The sequence below is a fragment of the Urocampus carinirostris genome, chromosome 9 (assembly GCF_059441175.1).
Source record: "Urocampus carinirostris isolate Australia breed hairy pipefish chromosome 9, RoL_Ucar_1.0, whole genome shotgun sequence".
Lineage (NCBI taxonomy): Eukaryota > Metazoa > Chordata > Actinopteri > Syngnathiformes > Syngnathidae > Urocampus > Urocampus carinirostris.
Window position 1 is genome coordinate 15,075,265 of NC_142357.1, and position 15,602 is coordinate 15,090,866.

The following is a 15,602-nucleotide window of genomic DNA, read 5'->3' on the forward strand; positions in this document are numbered from 1 at the left end:
TTAAACTCTGTGAGACTTCTGTGAGACTTCTGTTAAACCCTGTTAAATGCCTAGTTCTGTGAATCTGCCCGTATTTGATCCTGTTTTGTTTTTGGTCTGATCCGTTTTGGACAACTTTTCTTTTGTTTGGATTTCTAATCCAATCCGCGACCATTGATCCCTGGATCGAGTGTGCGCACCCTCTTCATCCTCCCCCAATAAATTGTGAGTTCGTCTACGCGAATGGGTCCTTTCCTTTTACCTGCTCCGCTCCGTGACAAACATAACATCCATCCATCCATTATCTACACCGCTTATTCTCATTCGGGTCGCGGGGATGCTGGAGCCCATCCCAGCTATCTTTGGGCAGTGGGTAGCGGACACCCCAAACCAGTTGCCAGCCTGTCGCAGGGCACACAGAGACAGACAATTCACTCGCTCATTCACGTCTAGGGACAATTTAGACCGGCCAATTAACCTAACATGCATGTTTTTGGAAGGTGGGAGGAAACCGGAGTGCCCGGAGGAAACCCATGCAAGCACGGGGAGAAGATGTAAAGTCCACACAGGAAGGTTCGAACTCATGACCTCAGAACTGTGTCGCACACGCGCTAACTACTGCGCTGCCGTGCTTCCCCTTAACATAACAATATCCATGTTAAACAAATGCTTGAGCCTGTACATTGAGTTTGTTCTTAAGTTTCAACGTATAATCGAGTATTTAATGAATAAATAAAAAGGTTTCTATCTTATGGATTTTGACTATTGTGGGTCCTTTTTGGAATGCGCACCCCACGAAAAACGAGGTAATACTTTAGAAGAAGGATCGTAGGTCATTTTAGTCTTTGCAATTTTGAACTGTCTAAAGCAGGGAGCAAACATGGTGCCCACAAAACCAGGTAGCCCCTCAAAAGTGATGGGTCATGGTAACTTTGCAGGAAATCTGATTTTTAACGGAAATTACGTTTTTGTAGGTGTTTGAACCTAATTTAACTCAACTTCTAATGTATACAACCTGGTAATTAGATGGTTATAACATTATAGTCACTTTAGAAATGCATGTCAAACTGGTAGCCCTTATGTCAGTAACAAAAAGTAGCCATTAGCTTTAAAAAGCTTAGTGACCCCTGTTCTACAGCCATTGTCTGTGACTCATTTGAGCAAACAATATTTTGTAAAGAAAACATTCGAAGGAACTGCGCGTCCTTTTTCAGCCTTTGATCTGAAGGCCCACCAGGGATCAAACGACCACACGAAAGAAAGAAAGACAATTTATAGCAGTTGTAAGGAAACCCCCAACGTGTTCACAAACTCAGTGTCTTTTGGAGGTGACTTTGCCATTATAAAATAGGCTTTCGGTTTGAAGCCATACATTTTTTTGTCCATGTAGTCTTTTTGACATAATTGACGTTGTATGCAGAGGCATGGTGACAATGAAGTTTACAGTTAATGGATCTCTTAACCGCCTAGATTGTTGGGGCATCCCTGAAGATGCAACTCTAGCAGCTTTCCCCACTGCTGGCGGTTCTTGGCCTGAGTTTGGGTCATGGCAAAGTTGGCACAAGTCCATTCCTTAATGTTGTAGCACATGTCTCTTTCTGTCTTCCTCTCACCCTGCAACCATGGATTATGCCTTGAAGAATGATCTTGGCCAGTCCTGATGATCTTGTGACGTTACCATACCACTAAAGTTTCCGTCTGCACACAGTTGACAGCAGTTTTTTGTAGGGTCTAATGTGCCCTCTGATGGTGTTGAGCACCGTTTCGTTTGTCACACGGGCTGTGTAGCTGTTGCCCAGAAGTTTCTTGGATCTCCATGGCCTTGACTTTCCTTCCCAGCTTTTCTGTGTGAGTCCACGTTTCGCAAGCGTAGAGGAAGACAGGAATAACAAGCGCTTGCTTTGTTCTTGTCCCTCCAGACGGGATTAGGTCTGGCAAGTGTGGCTGTGGTTTAAGGTATCCTGGTCAAGATTTTTAGTTCCGACCCCTCTTCTGATATGACAGCTCCAAGATATCGACATTTGTTGACAGGTTCAAGGTGGTTGACGGTGTTGTTTGTGGTGATACCTTGGGGATTGTTGGTCTGATTTTCATCCCATACTGGGTTGATGCTTAGTCCAGACGGTTGACCAGACCTCTGAGTTCCTGTTCTCTCTCCTGCCAGTTTGTCATAAGCAAAGCGGAGGTTATTGGCGTCATGTCCCTCAATGCTGACTGTACCTGCATGTTGATCCTGTTACATCAAAGGAAAACAGATACACAAGAGAATTCCCATCACACACCTTCGTCAATATGTTCAGAGACAAACTCTTTCATTTTCAGGTCTTCTTCATGATTGTGTACCCCCAGTTGACCTTGTAAATGTTGACAGTTTACAGTATTAAGAGTTTTCCAGACATGCATTGATGATCTCCTTTTGTGCACAAAGACACACTATGTCAGTTGGGAAGCGAAATACAATACAGCACTGTGTAAGGGCCAAACGTGTCCTCGAACATGTGACATCGTGTACTTGTTGTCACTGCAGCAACACGGCTGAATTCAATGAGGCATCCAGTCCTCACGGTCACTTGTCATGCTCCATTATGCATCAGTGATCCAATCAGATCCAATCATGTTGTTTTTTTGTGCATACCATGAAGTAATTAATTAATCACAAGACCACGGATTGAATTACAATATAGTACTCTACTTGTACAAAATGGTAAAAAGTGCATAACTGTCACAATGTCAATTGGCCCTTTTGATAGTAAAAACCTCTTTTGATCTCTTAAATTCATACGGGTTAACGCAAGACACTTAGATTTTACAAAGGATTTTCATCACGGACCAAAGTGAATCATTTTGTACCAGGAAAAAAGTTAGTAATACACAGCTCTACATGAGTATTTGTCAAACAATAAATGTAACACTGTATAAATCCAATAGAGGGCGTCATGTACCTTTATAACAGAGGCCACCAACCTTTCTGAAGTTAAGAGCTCATTTTATAACTGATTGGCGCAAATGGCTTCTAGTTTGAAATGAATTGTTAAAAGTAACACCTTATCATGTTCGTATTATGTTGTTGACCCAAACGCACTATTTCACTTTTCATTTTTCCCCCCATAATTTTCGGGGTTTTTAGGTACCCGTAGCAGCAAGATGTCAGGCAAGTATGTCTGCTCACCATACTTGAGGCTCATGTTTTTGTTGTTATTTTTATTTTCTAAAATAGCTAATCTATGTGGCTACCGCATTGGAGACCTCGCCTTATTGTGATTGAGATGTAATATTCAAGCACTAAAATTAAAATGTGCCTATTTATTTTGAACACCTTTTGTGTCTGTCCCTGTGTGCCCTGCGATTGGCTGGCAACCAGTTCAGGGTGTCCCCTGCCCACTGCCCGATGATTGCTGGGATGGGCGCCAGCACCCCAGCGACCCTACTGAGGATAAGCGGTACGGCTAATGAGATGAGATGAGATGAGATTTTTAGTGTATTTTGTCCTGTCTTGTCATTTACTTTGACCGTATCAACTATAAACAACAAAATGAAACAACATAATATGTGTACACAAGTAGCTGTGGCAGACAACAAGATCATAATCAAGGGAGTAAGCTGAAGCTGGCGTTTTTAAGTACCTACCCACGTTACAATATATCTTGTCGGAAAGACATACAGACGCTTCCCTACTTACGAACGAGATTTGTTGATAAGTTGCTTCAGTGCTATATTTTTTTATGTTTAAGGTTTATATAAGTAACCTTTATTGTTTTGTACTAAAAGATAACATTTTCATAAAACAATACCCTTTATAAAGAGAAATAAAATTAAGTTTAACTTATTTTTGTAAGATAAGCTTCAAAAGTTAGGCGACATTCTCCTCCGTTGTAGAAAGTGGCCAAGAAAAGTTATCAGACCATTTTCTCAACCGCATCAATCTTTCTTATTCCACTTTTGAAGAAACGGCTCACCTCTTCTTTACACTTTACACCAACCATATTGAATGGATGCACGAGATATTAAACAATAAAATGTCAAAGTTCTTAGCGGGATACAGTACAGTATGTTTACACAAGAACTGGGGCTGTGACGGGAAGCGGAGGCCAGTGGATGCTGGGTGAGCTCTCACTGCGCCACATGCCAGTAGCGGCGGAAAAAAGCACTGCAGTACTCGGAAAAAGGTGCACACGATACGAAATCTAACTTATAGCACTGGCCGGATACTTTTCGACATCCTGAAAAAATGTTCGTACCATTTTTCATAACTCGTAAGTAGGAGAGCGCCTGTATTCAAAATCAAAACAGGAGAACAAAACCTACCCAGAAAAAAAAAAGAACACTACATTCCAGGCCAGTAATTGTACCGCTAGTGGTTCTTATGACATCTAACTCCTAAAGAAACTCTTGGTATATAAACTTAGTATATTTATCCAGAATAGTGTGACTGGGTAACCAACCAGATGGTAAGTTTAGTTCATATGAGTAACTGCAACATGATATATTAGGAAAATAAGTAAAACTAAACACATACATGATGTAGTAAATACCTTTACCCTGATTAACATATAAGAAAGTTAAAAAAGTTACAAAATGGTTATCTTTTCATAACCAGGAAGCTTACAGCAGGAAATGTTGTAAGGGGGCTTCGAGGTTGTGAGAGCGGAAGGTGGAAAAGAAATTCAAGAGATTTGAACACAGTTGTGTCTCCATTTAGGAAAATATCAACACTGACTTTCATTCGTTTACAAATTTTTAATAACACGCAAGTACAGTAGTTTGTCAAGATACCCATTTTCATATGTAATTCTGCACTTGGTAAAATGTAATGGTTCTCAAGACCAAATCTGGATTAAAATTGTTCACACCCTTGGGCTTTGTTTTGATATGAAAGGTGTTCATTCAATATTGTGTGAGTATATTTTGCAGAATGCATACGATAAAATTTACATTGTAGCAAAAGTACATTTAAACCAATAGACCGAACTTAGGACAGCTTGGCGGCGCAGTGTTAAGCGCGTGTGCGGCACAGTTCTGAGGTCTTGAGATCGAACCTCCTGTGTGGAGTTTGCATGTTCTCCCCGTGCTTGCGTGGGTTTTCTCCGGGCACTCCGGTTTCCACCCACATTCCAAAAACATGCATGTTAGGTTAATTGGCCTGTCCAAATTGTCCTTAGGTGTGAATGAGCGAGCGAATTGTCTGTCTCTGTGTGCCTTGTGACTGGCCCCTGCCCACTGCTCGAAGATAGCTGGGATGGGCTCTGAGGATAATGGATGGATGGATATATACTGGACTGTCTCAGAAAATTAGAATATTGTGATAAAGTTCTTTATTTTCTGTAATGCAATTAAAAAAACAAAAATGTCATACATTCTGGATTCATTACACATCAACTGAACTATTTCAAGCCTTTTATTATTTTAATATTGCTGAATTTGGCTTACAGCTTAAGAAAACTCAAAAATCCTATCTCAAAATATTAGAATATCATGAAAAAGTATACAAGTAGGCTATTCAACTAATCACCTGAATCATCTAATTAACTCGAAACACCTTGCGAGGATTTCCTGAGCCTTAAAAACACTCAGCTTGGTTCAGTAAACTAAATCACAAGTATGGGGAAGACTGCTGTCCAGAGGACCATCATTGATACCCTCCATCAGGAGGGTAAGACACAAAAGGAAAATTCTCAAAGAGCAGGCTGTTCACAGAGTGCAGTTTCAAAGCATATCCACAAAAAGTCTGTTGGAAGGGAAAAATGTTGCCGGAAACGCTGCACAACCAAGAGAGATGACCGCAGCCTTAACAAAATTGTGACGAAGAGCCGCTTCCAGAATTTGGGGGAGCTTCAAAGACAGTGGGCTGAAGCTGGAGTCCAGGTATCAAAAGCCACAGTTCACAGACGTGTCCGGGAAATGGGCTACAATAGCCGTATTCCCATGGTCAAGCCACTTCTGAACTCAAGACAACGGAAGAAGCGTCTGACTTGGGCTATGGAGAAGAAGCACAGGACAGTTGCAGAGTGGTCCAAAGTCCTCTTTTCAGACGAAAGCAAGTTTTGCATTTCATTTGGAAGTCAAGGTGCCAGAGTCTGGAGAAAGGCTGGAGAGGAGCAAAATCCAAGTTGCTTGAAATCCAGTGTGAAGTTCCCACAGTCAGCAATGGTTTGGGGAGCCATGTCAGCTGCTGGTGTTGGTCCACTGTGTTTCATCAAGTCCAGAGTAAATGCAACTGTGTACCAAGAGATTTTAGAGCACTACACGCTTCCATCTGCTGAAAAGCTCTATGGAGATGAGGATTTCATTTTCCAGCATGATCTGGCACCTGCCCACAGTGCCAAAACCACCAGTAACTGGTGCACTGACCATGGCATCACTGTCCTTGATTGGCCTGCTAATTCCCCTGACCTGAACCCCATCGAGAATTTGTGGGGTATAGTTAAGAAGAAGATGAAAGACACCAGACCTACAAATGCAAATGAGCTGAAGGCCGCTATCGAAGCATCCTGGGCATCAATGACACCTCAGCAATGCCACAGGCTGATTGCCTCCATGCCACGCCGGATTGATGCAGTAATCCGTGCAAAAGGATTCCCAACCAAGTACTGAGTGCATCAATGGACATTTTCAAATGTTTGATTTAGTTTTGCTGTTATAAAATTATTTTTTTACTTGGTCTGAGGAAGTATTCTAATATTTTGAGATAGGATTTTTGAGTTTTTTTCAGCTGTAAGCCAAAATCAGCAATATTCAAATAATAAAAGGCTTGAAATAGTTCAGTTGATGTGTAATGAATCCAGAATGTATGACATTTTTGTTTTTTTAATTGCATTACAGAAAATAAAGAACTTTATCACAATATTCTAATTTTCTGAGACAGTCCAGTATATATATATTAAGTTCGGTTTCCATCCATCCATCCATCCATTATCTGGCTTCAATTTTAAAAGGAAATGTAAATGTAAAACCTTTTAACTTACCCTCACCCAGTAGTTGAGATTTGCTCCTTTTTCCTTTTCCATCTTTACATCCAAACCAAAAGAGAAGCAGTTTGGGGATTATTTCGAGCTATTTGGGATCAGTTCTGTAAAGGTTTACACTTGAAACAGAGAGAAAATGGAAGACACTTTTTTGATAGATGGATTGATAAAAATGGTACTTACTCAATACTTCACTAGTTTATATTTACATATTAACATACTTAAAATACTTTTCAGCCAATAAAAAGTACCAAAAGTTATTTGAACTGTTGGCCACTGGCTTCAAAACATTGAAGGGAAGGCAGGCCATTAATGGCCCTCAGGTTATAGTTTTAACACCACTGCTTTATTTAAGAGATCATTTACTGGGGAGCCGCTGTATTAGTGTCCAGTGGAGGCCACATGGAGTTTTCCGCAATTTAAAAACACTCCCCTATTGTCAAATATTTTCCTCTACACAAAATAAGATCTAAAGATAAAAAAGTAACCATTATAAAGTGAATATGAATATAAACATACCAGTAATAAGTAAATAAAAATGATAAGGAACATAAGACTTAAGAAATCTAATATAGTATCTGAGTGGAAAAATCTTATTACTCACAAGTGGAGGTGCATGCTTTTCCTTTCTATTTCTCTTTTAGGTACACAAACTTTCAAAGAACGCGTTTAAAGCACACCACAGAAGGAAGTTGCGTTTTGCTAACTAATAGTTTTTTTTTTTTAAATCTCGTGTGTATTCTAATTATTGGTTAGATTTAGCGTGGAGTTAGCATACATACGCAACATCTGAAACTTTCATATTAAAGATGGGATGCGTCGTTGTAAGTGTCCTTAAAGAGTTGATAGATAATTTTCTCTATTAAGTATTTGTGAATAATCCCCAACTGAGTTCAAAGAGCACTTATGCTTTTTTCTCACTGCGCCTATATGCTTGTATCTTACTTTTAGCTGAGCTGCTCGGGGAGAAACGCATTAATTTGAGGAACGGGGGCTGGTGGAGTCCTGCACAGTGATATCATCCTCATCCTGGCAGATTTTTTTTCAACTTCTATTTGTCAGTGTAGCATGAAAACGGTTGAGATAATAAAAAGCCTGCCTTGAGTAAAGTCCAAACAGCAACCCAAACCACAAGAAAGATGAAAAAAGAAGAGTTTATTTGGGCACGTCTAAGAAATTCACATACTTGCACGTGCACCATAAACGAGTTTACTGAGGCTGCAAAGATGACACAAGCCAGGAGCTGGCAGCAGAGAGTAACAGAGTTCCAAATTCTGTACAGTTCCTTTAGGTCAGGGGCCTCAAACTATCATCATGAGGGCCGCGATTGTGAGATCCCTGATGTAAAGACACTGTCCATACTTATAAGGTCACAGAGCCTTTACAAATGTGTACATTTTCTAATTTTCCAAGAGAAATCCCAATTATGCCTTTTCATGGAACATTTTTGGAGGGAAAGCTCCCAAGAGCTCCTTGTGTTTTGCACTGGGGCAACTTGATGACCCCTGATTAAAAGGATGATTAATGTCGGCTGTTTCTATCTCAGATCGCGAGTAATCCAAGAAGTAACGACCCCGGCGTTCCCCTGTCAAGCCTAACTCACTTGACGTTCCAAAGCAACTTCTTGCTCTGCGATTGACATTTCGCACGTCGCTATTGTTTTCTGAGCCCTATCAGCAAAGCGTGACAAAGCCGCTGCCAATGTCTCTGCGAATGCACGTCCTGTCCGCAGTTCCTCTCCCTTGCACTCTTTGCCCAGAAACTTCCTCAGCAGATAAAAAGTCGATAAAAGATAAATTGGAGCAAACAAACAAGCTGATGGTGTTTTCAGGCTACCTTGGCGCACATTCTTTAGACAAGCCTCCTTAGTGCTTGTTGCCATGGAACAACGTGGGAGCGCAGTTGCTCATTGTGTGCCTCGGGACACTCTGTTGAGGCAGGATAAGCCATCATAACAGTTTTGGTACATTGAGGACAACGTAGAGAAGCAAAAGTACAAATTGAGTCCAAGAACGAAACGTGAATGGGGTGGGGTGGGTATTCTGAAGCCCTTGTGTATTGTTTCTCCACCTTTTTAAGTCAAGGCAAGTCAAGTCATGTTCCTTTGTATAGCCCTTAATCACAAGGAGTCTCCAAGGTACTACAGATACTATTACTACACCATCCCCTGGTCTAAAACCAAAGCCAAACTTTTTGTCATTGAAAAGTCTCGAGGGACACAATGTCTCGAAAATGTTAAAAATGTAATTGCAATTGATAACACCAGTTTTGTTTTTTAAACTTACGTATATAATCATGGTGAAAAAAAAAAAGAGAATAAAGTTTTTAATTATCATTTTTGGCTATCGTGGTTGAAAATTTAGCGGTAATGTTGGATTTTATTTTATTTTAAACCTATTGTTAAAGTTTTACAATGTCTTATCTTTGTAGAAAAATCAGAAATACTTATAAAGTAAACTATATGTCACGTTGTGGTGTTGTTGTGCAACTACAGAGACTCAGAATGACCAAAATAAATCATTTCGCTTCTCATCTTTTTTAATCACCCTTTTTGGGGGGTTTTGGGTACCAGTAGCAGCAAGATTTAAGCACATGTTATGTAAAAGTATTTTAAAAAAATGCATGTTTACATGATTGTTCATGTATTCTGCTTGATATTTCAATTATTATTGTTTTTTTAAATGAATGTCTTTTTTTAGGACTAGGAGGCACTAAATAATACACACTGCCCCTTTAAAATGGGAAAAAAATGTTTATAGTGTATATTTTTTCATCTCATCTCATCTCATCAGCCGTACCGCTTATCCTCATTAGGGTCGCGGGGAGGCTGGAGCCCATCCCAGCCATCTCCGGGCAGTGGGCAGGGGACACCCTGAACTGGTTGCCAGCCAATCGCAGGGCACACAGGGACAGACAACTCATTCGCTCATTCACACTTAGGGACAATTTGGACCGGCCAATTTTTACTATGTTCTATTTTTTGTGTGTGTAAAATATAAACCCAATCACGCAAACCGTTTCTAGCAGCACCGTTTTCAGCTGTATACTCAGAATTGTCTAGGTCACATGTTTTTGGTTCATGTGCCCGAACATTTAAGATGGTGACTACCACAGAGTTAGTGTTTCCGAAGACGAGCGTATATCTACTACTGCGCAGAAAATGTGGAGTAAGCCCTATTTTTTGAGACGACAGCGCCAGGGCGCTATGGACATCACCATAAAAAAACAACGCTATTCTGAAAAGATGTTGTTTTCTGTTGTTTTTATCGGTGGTTGCTACGGTATTGAACCAAATTGTCATCATTCCTTAAAGATTAAAGGTTTTATAGAAGACCATTTTTTTTTTTCAATTAGGAACAGAACATGTAGTGTTCCTCCCAACAATCATGCAGATATGTTTCAAAACATTCGACACCCCAGGGGGACTCGAGAAATTTTGTCTCAGAGTTGACCGATTTGGCTCACATCCTCTACAGATGTCATTAGATGGAAACAAGATGGTGGGTCTCGTTGAAATAAAACACGAGACAGCACCGGAACAGACAGCCATTGTAGTATACTGCGATTGCATAGCGCTTATTTTTGCTTGGAGAAATCGGGGCTTTGCTTACTGTGTCGCTGGGGGTCTTGTGACTGTTTTGTCGGGGTTCATGCTTCGATCTCCAAAAGCTTCGTGAGGTAAGTTTGCCTGCCACCATTGCAGCGTGCGTTCCTTTTTTGCTCTCGCCACCTTTTAGCCAGGCAATTGTAGCTAGCTCCCAATAGCATTGAGGCCGCCGAAGGCTTCCTGTTTTGTTTGGTCCAGGCTAGCTCTGCGAGCAGCCGGCTAGCCTGCCGTGTTCATTGGTTTATTCCTGGCTTTGGTGGTGTTTGTTGCCGGGTCTGCTTTTAGTGGCTGAAAACACTTGGCAATTTAAGTCAAGTCATGTTTATTTGTATAGCCCTTAATCATAAAGAGTCTCAAAGGGCTGCACAGACCACAGATTATTGCAAATCACAGACTATTATTACATCATCCCCTGATCTAACATCTACACGAGGGCCAGGAAAAACTCAAAAACCTCAACATGGGGAAAATGAAGAAACCTTGAGAAAGGACCGCACATGAGGTAATCCCCCTTCCAGGATGACCAGGCTGCAATGGATGTTGCAATAATTAAATAATACACATATATTGTCAATATAAAAACATTGGTTATTCACATGCTATAGAAGGATGTCTGTGTTCAGATGTCACTGCAATGTTGAGGTGTTTTGTATTTAGCGCGCGTTTTTGAGTTTGTCCTTGCCCTCATGTAGGTTTTAGATCAGGGTGTAATAATAGTCTGTAGTTGTCATGGACCAGAACAAGCACTCGGATCCAATAGCGTCAGTTTTATAGTTTATTTGGACAAGGGTCGGTGGAGCAGGCTTGAGACGTCGGGTCTTGGTGGCAGAAAGCCTCTTTGGACGGAATGGCAGCTCCGTGGTGAAACGCGTGACGAGCAACGTAGCAGGTAAGTCGGTGGCCGGGGCGGGAGAGTAGATCGTAAACTTGTAACAGAAAAGGGTTGGGCAACGAGAAGCAGGCTTGGAATAGACAAAGGGATCGTGGGTACCTTGAATGTTGGAGGCTCACTCATGGAAACGAGGAGTACACTCGAACGTCCATCTCTGGACGCTGACAGCTTAAGTAGAAAGCTTCCACCAATCAGGAAGCGCAATCCAGCACGCCAGCTGATTACCTCAGGTGGCTCCAGTTAGGTAATCACGACAGAACCCCCCCCTCAAGGGACGGCTCCAGAAGTCCCCCAGGGAAAAAATTAATCCAAAACACGTCACATGGAAACACAGGTAATCCAAGGGAACAAAAAGTCATAGGCCAGTTACGACTAATCCCCCAAAACCCAAAATACGTCATCGATAATCCAAAATAGAGGGCCCAGTGGTCGTCCGACGAACCCCAGAAGGCCCCTCAGAATTCTTCCGAGTGGACGGACACCCCATCGTCCGCATCTGAAGGGGCGGTAGCGGGTGGGTCCGCAGGCGGAGGAGTAGCAGCGCCAGACCCACGAGGACGACCACGGCGCGGCGCTGGTTGGTCTGGATGTAGTCGATGGAACTCCGCCACAAGAGACCGGTCCAAGATCTGCCTGCTGGGAACCCATGATCTCTCCTCCGGACCATATCCCTCCCAGTCGACCAAGTACTTGAAGCCCCGAACCCTGCGTCGAGAGCGGAGCAGGCGGCGCACTGTATAGATAGGCTCCCCGTCCAAGGAGCGTGGAGCCGGGGGAGGAGGTGGAATGGGCGCCAATGGACTCTGGCTGACGGGCTTGATCCGGGAGACATGAAACGTGGGGTGCACTCTCATAGATCTTGGTAGACGGAGACGGACTGCTGAGGAGTTGATAATTCTTACAATAGGAAACGGGCCAAGATACCGAGGAGCCAGTTTCCTCGACTCAACCTTCAGTGGTAGATCAGCGGATGCAAGCCACACCTTCTGGCCCACCTGGTAATTCCGAGCAGGACTCCTCCGTCGATTAGCCCCGACTGAATGAGCCTTGCCTGCCCGAAGGAGTGTGGCCCGAGCACGAGCCCAGGTTCGCCGACAGCGGCGTGCATTCGCCGTAGCTGACGGGCAGTTAACTTCCTCTTCTTGACTAGGGAACATAGGAGGTTGGTAGCCATATACGCACTGGAAAGGGGACATTCCCGTGGAGGAGCTAACCAAAGAATTGTGAGCATACTCCACCCATGCCAATTGCCGAGCCCAAGACAACGGTTCACTAGAGACCATACAGCGAAGTGCCGTTTCCAGATCTTGGTTCACTCGCTCAGACTGACCGTTGGATTAAGGGTGGAACCCCGATGAGAGGCTGACTGAGGCACCCAACCGGATTAGGAAGGGTTTTAACAGGTATCCCCATCTTGTGTGCGAGTGACAGATCCAGGATATTTGCTTCGGCGCCAGAATCGATCAGGGCATGTAAGGGCTGAGATGAACCGGAAAGAATGGGATTTCCCCGGAGAACAGGTCTATCAGTCTTGGGGAACGAAACTAAAGCCGAGCTCAATCGGACGTCCCCTATGTCCGACGAGCGTTGGCTTTTAACGGGCAATTGACCACCCTATGTCCCTGGCCGCCGCAGTAAAAACATAGCCGTTCGGAACGCCTTCGCTGGCGCTCTTCGACAGAGAGAGAGGTGCGGTCCACCTCCATCATCTCATAAGGTGTGGTAGAAGTGGTTGGGGGGTTCGGTACCTTACTAACGTCTTGACTTTGCCTGGTGATGAATTGGCTGGGACCTTCTCTCTCTCGGCGTCTTGCCTGGACCCTACGGTCGATCCGGGCGGTCAAGTCGATAGCGTCGTCAAGTGTTACTGGAGGAGCGTGGGATACCAATTCATCCTTGAGATAACCGGAAAAACTGTGGAGGTAGGCGTCGACCAGCGCCTCTTTGTTCCAGTGACTCTGGGCTGCTAGTGTGCGAAAGTCGATGGCATAGTCGGCAATGGAACATCTCCCCTGGCGGATGTTCATGATCGAACGAGCAGCGTCGACCGATGAGGAACCAGAATCAAATACTTTAATCATTTCCTGGCTTAGCAAACTAAAAGAGGTGCATGCTGTCGCCCCCCGTTCGTATTCAGCCGTTCCCCAAAGGCGGGCTCTTCCAGTCAAATGATTTATTACATAAGCCACCTTCGTCTTTTCGTTCACAAAGGTGCGCGGCTGTAGATCAAAAATTAGTCGGCAATTTATGAGGAAGGGGCGGATCTGGGCGGGCTCTCCACTGAATTTCTCTGGCGAACCTACTCATGGTTCAGCAATGCCGGTGCCGGCCTGATCGGAAAGGGGCGGAGCCGGATTTTGTGGTCGGGCTGCCAGGGAAGTGTCGCACTGTTGCTCGAACAATTGCTGGTGACGTTGTACTTGCCGAACCAGTGTGGACACGTCATGGGCCATCTGTTGTACCGCGCCTTCGGTGTGCAGTAGGCGCTGTAGCGCGGATTGCTGCTCGGCATTTCCGCATTCTTCGGAGGTGGGAAAAAATGTCGCTGGATCCATTCTTTGGTTCGAGTGTTCTGTCATGGACCAGAACAAGCACTCGGATCCAATAGCGTCAGTATTATAGTTTATTTGGACAAGGGTCGGTGGAGCAGGCTTGAGACGTCGGGTCTTGGTGGCAGAAAGCCTCTTTGGACGGAATGGCAGCTCCGTGGTGAAACGCGTGACGAGCAACGTAGCAGGCAACGAGAAGCAGGCTTGGAATAGACAAAGGGATCGTGGGTACCTTGAATGTTGGAGGCTCACTCATGGAAACGAGGAGTACACTCGAACGTCCATCTCTGGACACTGACAGCTTAAGTAGAAAGCTTCCACCAATCAGGAAGCGCAATCCAGCACGCCAGCTGATTACCTCAGGTGGCTCCAGTTAGGTAATCACGACAGTAGTACGCAATAGCACGTGGTCTGTGCTGCTCTTTGAGACTTCTTGTGATTAAGGGCCATACAAATAAACATGACTTGTCTTAAAATCGCAGTCTGGGGTTTCTACCTGTCCCCGGCACACGAGAGTAATTTGTCGGCCGAACACCAAAATGATCAAACTTGATCGATTTTCTGCGCCTTTGGTGTCTGTTACCTTTAAAAAAAATCCCACGCACACCTCACTCTGAAAGCAAAATACCAATCGCCAGTGGCGTTGTACAAATGTTTATTAGGTCTGCAAAATGCTTGAACTAGCCTTTTTCTACTTGTTTTCTATGCTAGTTATTAAGGTTTTGCCTAAGGCGCCTCGCTAGTTGCTGTTGTAATAGTTAGCTGCTACATGTAAATAAAGCTTGCTATGTCTTTTGGTGTTTGTTGCCTTCGAAAGTTAGTCGTACAAGGGAATGTGGCTCGGTCTTGTGATTCAGGATCCCGTCGCTTGACCATTTCTGTTTTCTCTTGTAATCTTTTAACGCTTTTTCAGTACCTTCCTCGGCTAGCAGCTTAAGCTGGACCATTTCTATTTTCTCTTGTATTTTTTACTCAGCAGCACGGCGGCGCAGTGGTTAGCGCGTGTGTGGCACAGTTCTAAGGTCTTGGGAACCTCCTGTGTGGGTTCAAATCCAGCTATCGGACTTCCTGTGCAGAGTTTGTATGTTCTCCCCGTGCTTGTGTGAGTTTCTTTCCACATTCCAAAGACATGCATTTCAGGTGGATTGGCCGGTCCAAATTGTCCCTAGGTGTGAAAGAGCGAGCGAGTGTGCCCTGCGATTGGCTGGCAACAAGTTCAGGGTGTCCCCTGCCCACTGCCCGATGATTGCTGGGATGGGCTCCATTACCCCCGCGACCCTACTGAGGATAAGCGGTGCAGCTAATGAGATGAGATAATGAGATGAGATTTTTTACTCAGTTTTTAGTTGCTTCCTTCACTAGCAGCTGAATCCACTTGACTGCTCCTTTGAAGTACATAACGCCAGAGGTTGATGGTTGTCGCAAGCGCGGCATTAGCTAAGGAGGTAGAGCACTCGTCTTGGGATCAAGAGATCGCAGGTTCGATTCCCGGCTCCTCCGTGTTATATGTCGAAGTGTCCTTTGGAAACACACTGAATCCCTAATGCCCCAAATAAGCAGGTAGGCTTATAGCCACTATTGGTGTGTGAGTGTGTGAATGGGTAAGTGTGAAG